This window comes from Nannospalax galili, unplaced genomic scaffold (assembly GCF_000622305.1).
Source record: "Nannospalax galili isolate Female #2095 unplaced genomic scaffold, S.galili_v1.0 scaffold4146, whole genome shotgun sequence".
In the NCBI taxonomy this organism is placed as follows: domain Eukaryota; kingdom Metazoa; phylum Chordata; class Mammalia; order Rodentia; family Spalacidae; genus Nannospalax; species Nannospalax galili.
Window position 1 is genome coordinate 962 of NW_008354547.1, and position 9,968 is coordinate 10,929.

The 9,968-nt window shown below is 40.3% G+C and overlaps 1 pseudogene; it reads right to left on the reverse strand.

The window, feature by feature from the left end:
* Positions 1 to 7,909: 7,909 nt before the first annotated feature.
* On the reverse strand, positions 7,910 to 8,629 carry LOC103749051 (annotated as a pseudogene).
* Between the last annotated feature and the right edge of the window lie 1,339 nt (positions 8,630 to 9,968).

Below are 9,968 nucleotides of genomic sequence, written 5' to 3' on the forward strand. Positions count from 1 at the left end.
GATGTTAAGAGCACTGGCTGTTCTTGCAGAAGAACATGGTAGCTAACAACTATCTGTCTCTCCAGTTCCAGGGGAATTCAATACCCTCTTCTTGCCTCTGAAATATTAATAAAATAAAATATTAAAAAACCAAACTAATAATATGGGGTTTAAAATAATTTTTTTAAAAGAATCAATGAATCTATGAGCTGGTTCTTTGAAAAGATAAGCAAGATAGACAGACTCTTAGCCCAGTCAACCAAAAAAGGAAAACAAATTCAAATCAACAAAATCAGAAATGAAAGGAGAAACATCGGAACAGACACAAAAAAAGACCCAGACAGTTATAAGAGAATACTTTAAAAATCTATACTCTGCCAAGCGTGGAGGATCTTTGTGAGTTCGAGGCCAGCCTGGTCTACATAGCGAGTTCCAGGACAGCTGGGGCTACAGGGAGACCCTGTCTCAAAAACAGAAAAAAAGACCCAGACAATTATAAGAGAATACTTTAAAAATCTGTACTCTGCCAGGCGTGGTGGTGCACACCTTTAATCCCCGCACTTGGGAGGCAGAAGCTGGTGGATCTTTGTGAGTTCAAGGCCAGCCTGGTCTTTATAGCGAGTTCCAGGACAGCTGGGGCTACAGGGAGACCCTGTCTCAAAAAGAGAAAAAAAAATCTATACTCTTAAATTTATAAACCTAAAAGAAATGTGCAAATTTCTAAATTCATGTAAAATAGAAAATTAAACCAAGATGAGATCGACAGCTTAAACAGACCCATGACAAATAACATAAAACCTACTTACAAAAAATGCCCAGGCCCAGAAGGATTCACAGAAGAATTTTACCAGACCTTCAAAGATCTACCATCAATACTACTTAAATTATTCAAAAAGATAGAGACAGAGAGAGATCTTCCAAACTCCTTCTATGATGACAGTATTACAGTAATACCAAAACTGGGAAAAGATGCAACAAAAAAAATAAAACTATAGGTCCATATCCCTAATGTAAATATGTAATACCGAGCATAAAGCACAAAGGATGCCATTTAGAGATGTATGAATTAATAATAACTGGTGGTTCAATGGGCCTATCACCAGAAAGAAGTCTTGATCCCCAGGACAAGCAGGACAGAGTTTATTAAACTTAAAACCACAATTACATCATACCAGGGGCAAGCCAATAACCATAATTTCATTAGATAATCATAGTTACACCAGACCAGGAGCAGGTCAGTTAACAAAGAAATTTTCAGTTAACAAAAAATTCTCAAGTTTTAGCTAGGAAAAACAAGTTTCTCAGAATTGCAGAAACAATGGTATTCATCAAGATGCAGGTGTAACTGGGAGAGGGTGTTCCGCCAGGCTTAGTCATGAGTTTCCCAGTATTGTAGAAGCGGTGTGCCCCCTGAAGCTGCAGGTGCAGCCTTCATGGAAGCAAGAGCAAAGGATGTAGCTGGGCAGAAACACAGGGTCAGGCAAAAGTCAGCTAGAACAAAATGGAGTCAGTTCAGCCATTTCATGTACATGCAAAAATTCTCAACAAAATACAACTCGCATACAGTCACACATCAAAAAGATCATCCACCATAATCAACATGAGTATCTAATAAATGCAGAAAAGGCCTCTGACAGAATCTAACATGCACACTTAAAGACAAAAATCACATGAGTATCTAATAAATGCAGAAAAGGCCTCTGACAGAATCTAACATGCACACTTAAAGACAAAAATCACATGAGTATCTAATAAATGCAGAAAAGGCCTCTGACAGAATCTAACATGCACTCATGATAAAAGTCTTAGAGGAAGTTAGACTGGATGGAACATACGTCAACATAATTAAGGCTATATACAACACACCCGCAGCCAACATCATTTTAAATGAAGATAAACTGGAAGCATTCCCTTTAAAATCAGGAACCAGAAAAGACTGTCCACTATCTCCACTCCTTTTCAATATAGTGCTTGAAACATTAGCTAGAACAATAAAAGGGAAGGAAATTAAAGGGGTACTAATTAGAAAAAAAGTTAGATTATTCTTACTTGCAAATAATATTATAGTATGCATCAGATCCCAAAAATTCCACCAGAAAATTGTAGAAATGATCAACACTTTCAGCACAGTGACAAATTAAAGTCAGTAGACTTTCTATATACAAATAAGCAATCAGACAAAGAGTTCAGGGAAACACTTCCATTTACAATAGCCTCAGAAAAAAATATCTAGGGATAAATCTAACTAAAGACATTGAAGTCTTCAATGAAAACTTTAAATATTTGAAGAAAGAGATTGAGGAAGACACAAGGAGATGGAAAGACCTCCTGTGTTCATGGATTAGTAGAATCCATATAACGAAAATCACCATCCTACCCAAAAGAAATTTACAGATTCAGTGCAGCTACAATCAAAACCCCTGTGGCATTCTTCACAGAAATAGAAAAATCCATTCTAAAATTCACATGGAAACACAAAAGACCCCGGATAGCTAACTCAAGAGTAGAGTAAGTTCGATCCAGAGAACCTAAAGAAAATGTCTAATATTTAGCTATAACACTTTGTAGCCTCAGTAGAAGCTAGGCAGTGGAGAACTTTGGCCAGAGGATTGATGCTTAAACTATATCATCCTACTAATGGACCTATTTCGTTGGGACCAAGAGAAATGGTCCAAAGTGTCTGAAGTTCAGGCCCTTATGGTTGTCTACCAAAAAGGGGGGGTATGAAAAGAAAAAAAAAGGGGAAACCTCTGATGATCACTGTAGTGTCCAATTCCCACTTTTCAAACAGAAAACAATTACAAAAAACTTCATGGACTGAGATGGAGAATCTCCTCCCACCACAGAGCTCCACCTCACCTCTACATTCCTGCTCCCACATGAGGCCCAGAGATCTAGGATTCCCTAAACCTGTTGCCCATCAGAAGCCTTCAATCACTCCACGAGACCCAGGAAATTTTCTGCTGCCTCAGAACATCCAGAGACTCAGGGAAGCTGCCTCATGCCTCCTCCTTCAGGATCTTCCCATGTAGGGACTCCCCAGAGTCCTACCTATCTACTACCTGCCAGGGAACTTCCAGCTGTTCAACAAGTTTTAGAGGCCCTGGCTAGACACCCTGTACCTCCTGTCTCAGCCCTTTCCCACTTGAGACTCTCCAAAGCCCCACTCACTGCCAATCAAGTATCTTCTAGTAGCCCATGAGGCCAAGAAACCCAAGTAATCCACACCACACCTCTCCCAACACCCTTCTCTGCTTGGTACTCCAAGAATATTGGCCTGTCACTTGTTCCAGATCTGGTATCTCTTCTGGATTCTTTCACTCCTGACCCACCAAACTCCACCTGCTGCCTGCCAGACACATCCAAATGCCCCTTGTCTGACACAAGTAAGCCACTCTGTGCCTCTTTCTCTCACTCCCTCCCCAACTAGGATTCTCCAAAGCCCAATCTACCCTGTTTCAAACCCCATGCATCTTCTCCAGACCCCCTTTTCAATGCAGACTCCCAAAAGCCCTCCCTATCACCTGCCAGAGATCTTCCAGCTGTCCCACAAATCCTAGAGAGCCCAGCTAGCAACTCCACACCTCCTCTTTCCACTCTCCCCAGGTCAGGACTCACAAAGCCCTATTTTCTACCTGTCTTGGACCCCATAGATGCCCAAAGACCTGCATACCCTTAAAGGAGTTTTGATTTGTATTTCTATGATTATTAAAGATGTTGTCCATTTCCCTTTTTCAATCACAGATTTCAAATAAATGCAAGGAAGAGCTAGGAAGTTTCTCCGAGAACACATATTGATTTATAAGTAACTTCCAGACCTTACCTTTGCCTATGAACTTACATGGAAAGACCTATACTTAGTCCTAACTACTTGCTACACCCCTACAGACAAACAGAAGAGGAAACTAAAAACCATATAGATGAGCTGTTTAGTCAAAGTCCTAATGCCTGTCAGCCCCATGAGCAGGTCATCCTAGATCAAGACCCCACTAATTAAAACCACAGCACTCCAGTAGATAACTTCGGGTATAGGATAATGCTAGCAAACCTTATTGCAGGAATGAAAATCACATTAAGGCATCCATGGTCTTAGTTACTTTTCTGTTGCCATGACAAATTACTCTTCATGGAGAAAGGGTTTATTTTGGCTTACAGTTTGAGAAAATTCATCATAGGAAGGCCTGGTGGCAGGAGCCTTGGGCAGCTCGTCACATTGTCTCTGCAATTAGGAAGCAAAGATTGATGAATGGTAGTACTCAAGCTTGTTTTTTCCTTTTTATTAAGTTCAGGACCACAGCCCACAGAGCAGTACTGATTTAGGATGAATCTTCCCACCTGAAATTAACCTAATTTGGCAGATACTCCCATGGTGATTCTAAGTTTCACAAATTGACAGGGTTAACCATCTCACCTCTTACTATGACAAGATTAGAAAGATCACTCACAGAAGAGAAGAAAGTCATGTCCTAACTTATTTCAAAATGGACTAATTGAGGATGTAGGAAATTCAGTAGCCTGGATCCCTCATCCATTGAAGGACAAGGTCTTTTTAAAATTTTACTTATTACTTTTATGTACATTAGTGTATTGCCTGCATGTATGTAAGTGCACCCAGGTCATGCAATGCCCACAGAGTCAGAAGAGGGCATCAGATTCCCTGGAACTGGAGGTATAGATGGTTGTTAGCTGCCATGTGGGTGCTAGAAATTGAACCCAGATCCTCTGCAAGAGCATCCAGTGCTCTTAACCACTGAGCTATCTCTCCAGTCCTGACAAAATCTTTTAGATGAACATTTTATTAGCCACTAAGGCCCTGACATATGTAAAAATCTTCATAAACTATAGATGGGACCTGAGACTCTAAAACTCAAACTCAACTGTCAGACACCATCTTCTCAGGGTCAAGAGCCTAGATATTGAGTAAGACCAACAGGAACAGAGGAAAGTAAGGAAAGGGTCTCAGAAGACTGCTTGCCTTTGAAGGTGCTATGGGCAACACCTGTGCATGCTAAAACCCTTGGGCAAAGTCAAGACTTGATTCAAGTCCTTAAGTACATGAATGTACCACACACATCACCACCCTTTTCCCATGGCTGATGTATAAAGACCCCAAAGCCTGGAATTAGAAGGGGGATTGTTCTAATTCTCAGAGTAGAAAGGAGCCTGTCTTTGACATCATGTCTACTATCAGGACTGACGGCTCCTGGGAAACTGACTGGCTCTAGATCCTGATGTCTTGATCTTTGCTGATGAACCTTAGGCTTCCCTGCCTGTCCTTGTCCTCCACCTTGTTAACTAATCCAGAAGAAAGTCACATCCGGGTGAGGACTGACAAATAGAATTTACTCATATGTCCCCTTGTGATAATTTCAGGTATTTGTTGGTATTACAGATACTTTCACTGGCTGGATACAAGATTTCCCTTCTAGGACCAAAAAAGCCAATAAATAAACAAAGACTCTTCTAAAAGAACTTATCCGAAGGTTTTGCCTCTTCTATTCATTTCAGAGTGTTGATGGAGCATCCCTTACATCACAGGTGATCTAGTCTGTGTATAGGGCCTTAAGAATAAAATATCTACACTCTGCTTGAGACCACAATCCTCAGGCAAAGATGAATGAACTAATCAAAGTAGCAAAAAATTGTCAGAAGACCTCTGAAAAATGGCTAAAGCTGTTGCCCATGGCCCTTATGAGAGTTGGAACAACTCCAAAATCTAACCTTCAAGCTCAGCCCCTATGAGTTACTATATGAAAGCCCCTTCTTCATACAAGACCTGGTCTTAACGTAGGAGGCCAATCAGATGGCCCAGTACATGATAAACCCAGGAAAAGTCCAACAAGCCCTAGAAGAATGTGGTAATAAGGTTATACCAGTGACATTTCTAAAATGGATATAACCCAGACTAATGACTTTTAATTAACCATGAAAAACTTCCTGAGCCATGTGATCTTGTTTCCTGGGAACCTCAGTTTGCTACTTTACCCCAAAAGATAATGAATAAATGTGGGTATGCTCAAATATCAACATTATCAAAGCGCTGAAAGACAGCGCATGTATCTTCACTGAAAACAAGAAAGATGAAGGACTGCTTGACCTTGTGTAAATGAGATGTTTTAGGATTAGGGATGAAAAGGCAAGACTGTCTGATAGATTAAGGGTGGGTCCAAGCTTGTACTTCCCTAATGGAAGCTGTAGACATGGTTTGAATAAATTTATGGGTGAGAGCCTGACTCAGGGACACAGTTCCAAAGAGCACAATTCTAGAACACAGTTCCAAAGCACAGTCCTAGAACACAGTTCCAGGGCACAGTTAAAGAGACAGCTGGGGGAATGTATGGCTTCTGAGTTTGGGTCCACTCTTAAAAGCTAAAGAGTCAAGCTCTTTTATTCAGGAATTGTAATGTGGCATGATAATGCCACAGATGAGGCCCCAAAGACTGAACACCTTGGGGATTCCTTTAAACTGGAAAGGACCCACTAAATAATTGGGTCTTTAATGGAAGGTTCTTTGTCAGGTGATACTGAACACCCACATGGTAGTCAAACTACTGGGAGCTGACAACTAGATTCATATCTCCAGAATTAAACCAATTACCTGATACCAGGGCACTCCACGTGAAGACCCAGAGGAAAACACCGACACTTGTGAACCAGTGGAAGATCTCGACCCTCTCTTCAAGTAACAAAGGTAAGTAGCACCCTGATGGCCTTTACTCGGGTACTCAGAAACACTCCCTATCCTGCCCCCAAACCAGCGTGTGTGAGTTTGTGTACTCCCAGCATCCTCCTAATGATGCTTCTCTTGCCTTTACCTTTTCCTTTCTACAGAAATAAAACATCTGCTGTTTCCTATTTTAAATGAGGAGGCTGACCTCACAAATTCCTGATTGATGGCTTTGTCCTAAGCTATACAACTGTTACAGGAAATCACAGTCGAAATCAGGTGAGGAGAGGAAGTTTAATTTGACACTAGTGGGACTGACCCCATGAATCAAAGGAGTCAGACCTCTTGTCCAAGTTTTGGAAGGCTTTTATACTCATGTGAGGAATGTAAGCATATACATGGTAATTCAGTAAGGTAACGGGGGCAGCAAAGGTAATAGAAATGGAAGGGTTAAAGAAATGCGAAAGCCTTATACAACAAAGATTTCCATACAGGACCGTGATAACTTGGGAAAACAAAGACTTCTATCCTGGATAACCACAGCAGGCAAGGGAAGATTCCTGTTCACTTCCCCATTTCTTTCTCTAGGCTTTTCCTGCTCCAGAGTTCTTAATTACCATCACATTGCAAAAGCTTTTAGCATCTAATATGTGCTTCTATTTCTATAATACAACTATACCAGAAACAACTTTGCCTTTGTTTTTTGAGGTGTAAGTAAATTTTTATTGGGAAGGGAGTTTGTCAACTCAAACAGAAACAAATAAGAAGAATGAACAAAGAAACTTCCTATTGTCAGAGATAGACATGACCTCCAAAATATGTGACATAGGATGTCAATTTGTGACACCCCCTCCCCCCACCCAGATATATTAAGTGCTCTCCCATTCAGTCTAATACCTCTGGATTCCCAGAATAAGAGCTGTGGAAAAGCTGTTTCTGAAGGGAAACCTCCAAAGTGTAAAAAAGGAAGTGTACAAATTAAAATGTTATGTGTGTTATGTGGGACACCTTAAATCGTAATTACCTACATTTTCATGTCTTCACAGTAATACAAAACACAGTCACTTATACAACTGGCTCAGATTACTTAAATACCAAATACATTTTTTACTTCTATATAAGTATCTGGAAATTGTTTATGTTTATATGAAATGAAGCTATTAATACTTTTCGACAGCAGTAACTTCATAGAAGGCCAAGGCAAACACAAATCAAGGAATGGAGTTGTCCCAGAGCTGTAGTGTGAAAAGACTATGAAGAGTTGATTCCATCCACATGGATGGGTTTCTTTGCTGTAAGAAACCCAAGTGGAATAAGGAACAGAGATGGAAAAAGGTTTTCTTAAAGGGAAGGTTGACACCCTGCACACCTTTAGTTTTCTGCCTCCTCTACCACATTACATTCTTCTGCACTGTGTGATGTCCATAATGTCTCTAAGCAACTGCATCATGAAGATGCTGTCTTTGTAGGCATCTTTATTCAGTGTATCAAGTCCTGCAATGGCCTCGCCAAAAGCCGTTTTAGCCAGTGTGCAGGTAAGCTCTGGATTATTAAGGATCTCATAGTAAAACACAGAAAAGTTAAGAACCAGCCCCAGGTGGATTGGGTGTGCCAGTTGCAGCTCTTTCTTGCTTATATCAAATGCCTCTCGGTAAGCTCCTTGGGGATTATCTATGGTTTGTTTTCCATCATCACCACACACAACTTCAGCAAGGTACTGGAAATAATCTCTCTTCAATTTCAGATAGAGTACCTTACTCTCTGGATTAGTTGCATTGGCTATTAAATTTTTATCCAATAATTCCAGGACTGTGGTGTAGATGGACCTCAGCTCCGATTCCACTTTCTCTCAATAGTCCTTGATGAGCTACAACTTCTTGTCGGAGGTGCTGGTCTTCTCCTTGATGCTTGGGATGACCCTCCATGTGGACCTGCAGCCCAACCAACAGCAGAGGCCAAGGGCAAGGTGAGCAAGGCGAGAGGCTGAACCAGATCGGATCTAGTTTCTGGAGCTCCCAGAACAGCTATGTCTTTAGAGGCCTCCCAATCAGTGCTGAAGAAATGGCCCATATTAAGGTCTACATTCTTTACATGGCTTTGGTATTAGAGTGATGCTGGCTTCACAGAAGGAATTTGGAAATTCTCCCTCCATATCGATCTTTTTTAATAAATTAAGCAGTATTGGATGCAAATCCTCTTTAAATGTCTGATAGAATTCTGCTGTAAATCCATCTGGTGCTGGGCTTTTTTGTCAGGAGGTTTTGTATTACTGTTTCAATTTCTTTTTGTGTTATGGGTCTGTTTAAGCTGTTAATCTCTTCTTGGTTTAGTTTTGGTGGTTCCCATGCCTTTAGATATGCATCCATTTCTTTTAGGTTTTCGAATTTGGTAGCATATAGATTTTTAAAGTATTCCCTTATAATGTTCTGTATCTTTCTGGTGTCTGTTGTGATGTTTCCCCTTTCATCTCTGATTTTGTTGATTTGGAGGTGCTCTTTCTTTCTTTTGGTTAACTGGGCTAGCGGTCTGTCAATCTTGTTTATCTTTTCAAAGAACCAGCTCTTGGAATTGTTGATTCTTTGTATTGTTTTCTTTGTTTAGATTTCATTAATTTCTGCCCTGATTTTTGTTATTTCTTCTTGTCTGCTGGGTTTGGAGTGTGTTGAGTTGCAGTGTTAAGTCATTTATTTGTGTTCTTTCTGATTTTTTGATGTAGGCACTTAGAGCTATAAACATCCCTCTAAGAACAGCTTTCAGTGTGTCCCAGAGGTTTTGTCATGTTGTATTGTCCTTTTCATTTAGTTCCAGTAATGCTTTTATTTCTTTCATAATTTCTCTTTCGACACATTCATTTAGGAGTATGTTGTTTAATCTCCATGTGTTCATGTAGTGATTAGGGCTTCTTCTGCTGTTGATAGTAAGCTTTATTGTACTGTGGTCTGATAGAATGCATGGAATTATTTCATTCTTTTTGTATTTGTAGGTTTGTTTTGTGCCCCAGTATATGGTCGATTTTGGAGCAGGTTCCATGGTGTGCTTAGTAGAAAGTATGTCCTCTGGTGCTTGGGTGGAATACTCGGTAGATGTCTGTTAAGTCCATTTGATATATAGTATTGTTTAATTCAGATGTCTCTCTGTTAACTCTCTGCCCTGTTGACCTATCTAATGGAGGGAGTGGGGTATGGAACTCCCCTACTATTAATGAGTTGAGATTAATCTGGGTCTTAAAGTCCTGTAGTATTTTTTTTATGAAGTTGGGTGCACCAGAGTTCGGGGAATAAATGTTCATGATTGTAATATCTTCTTGATTGATTGTTCCTTT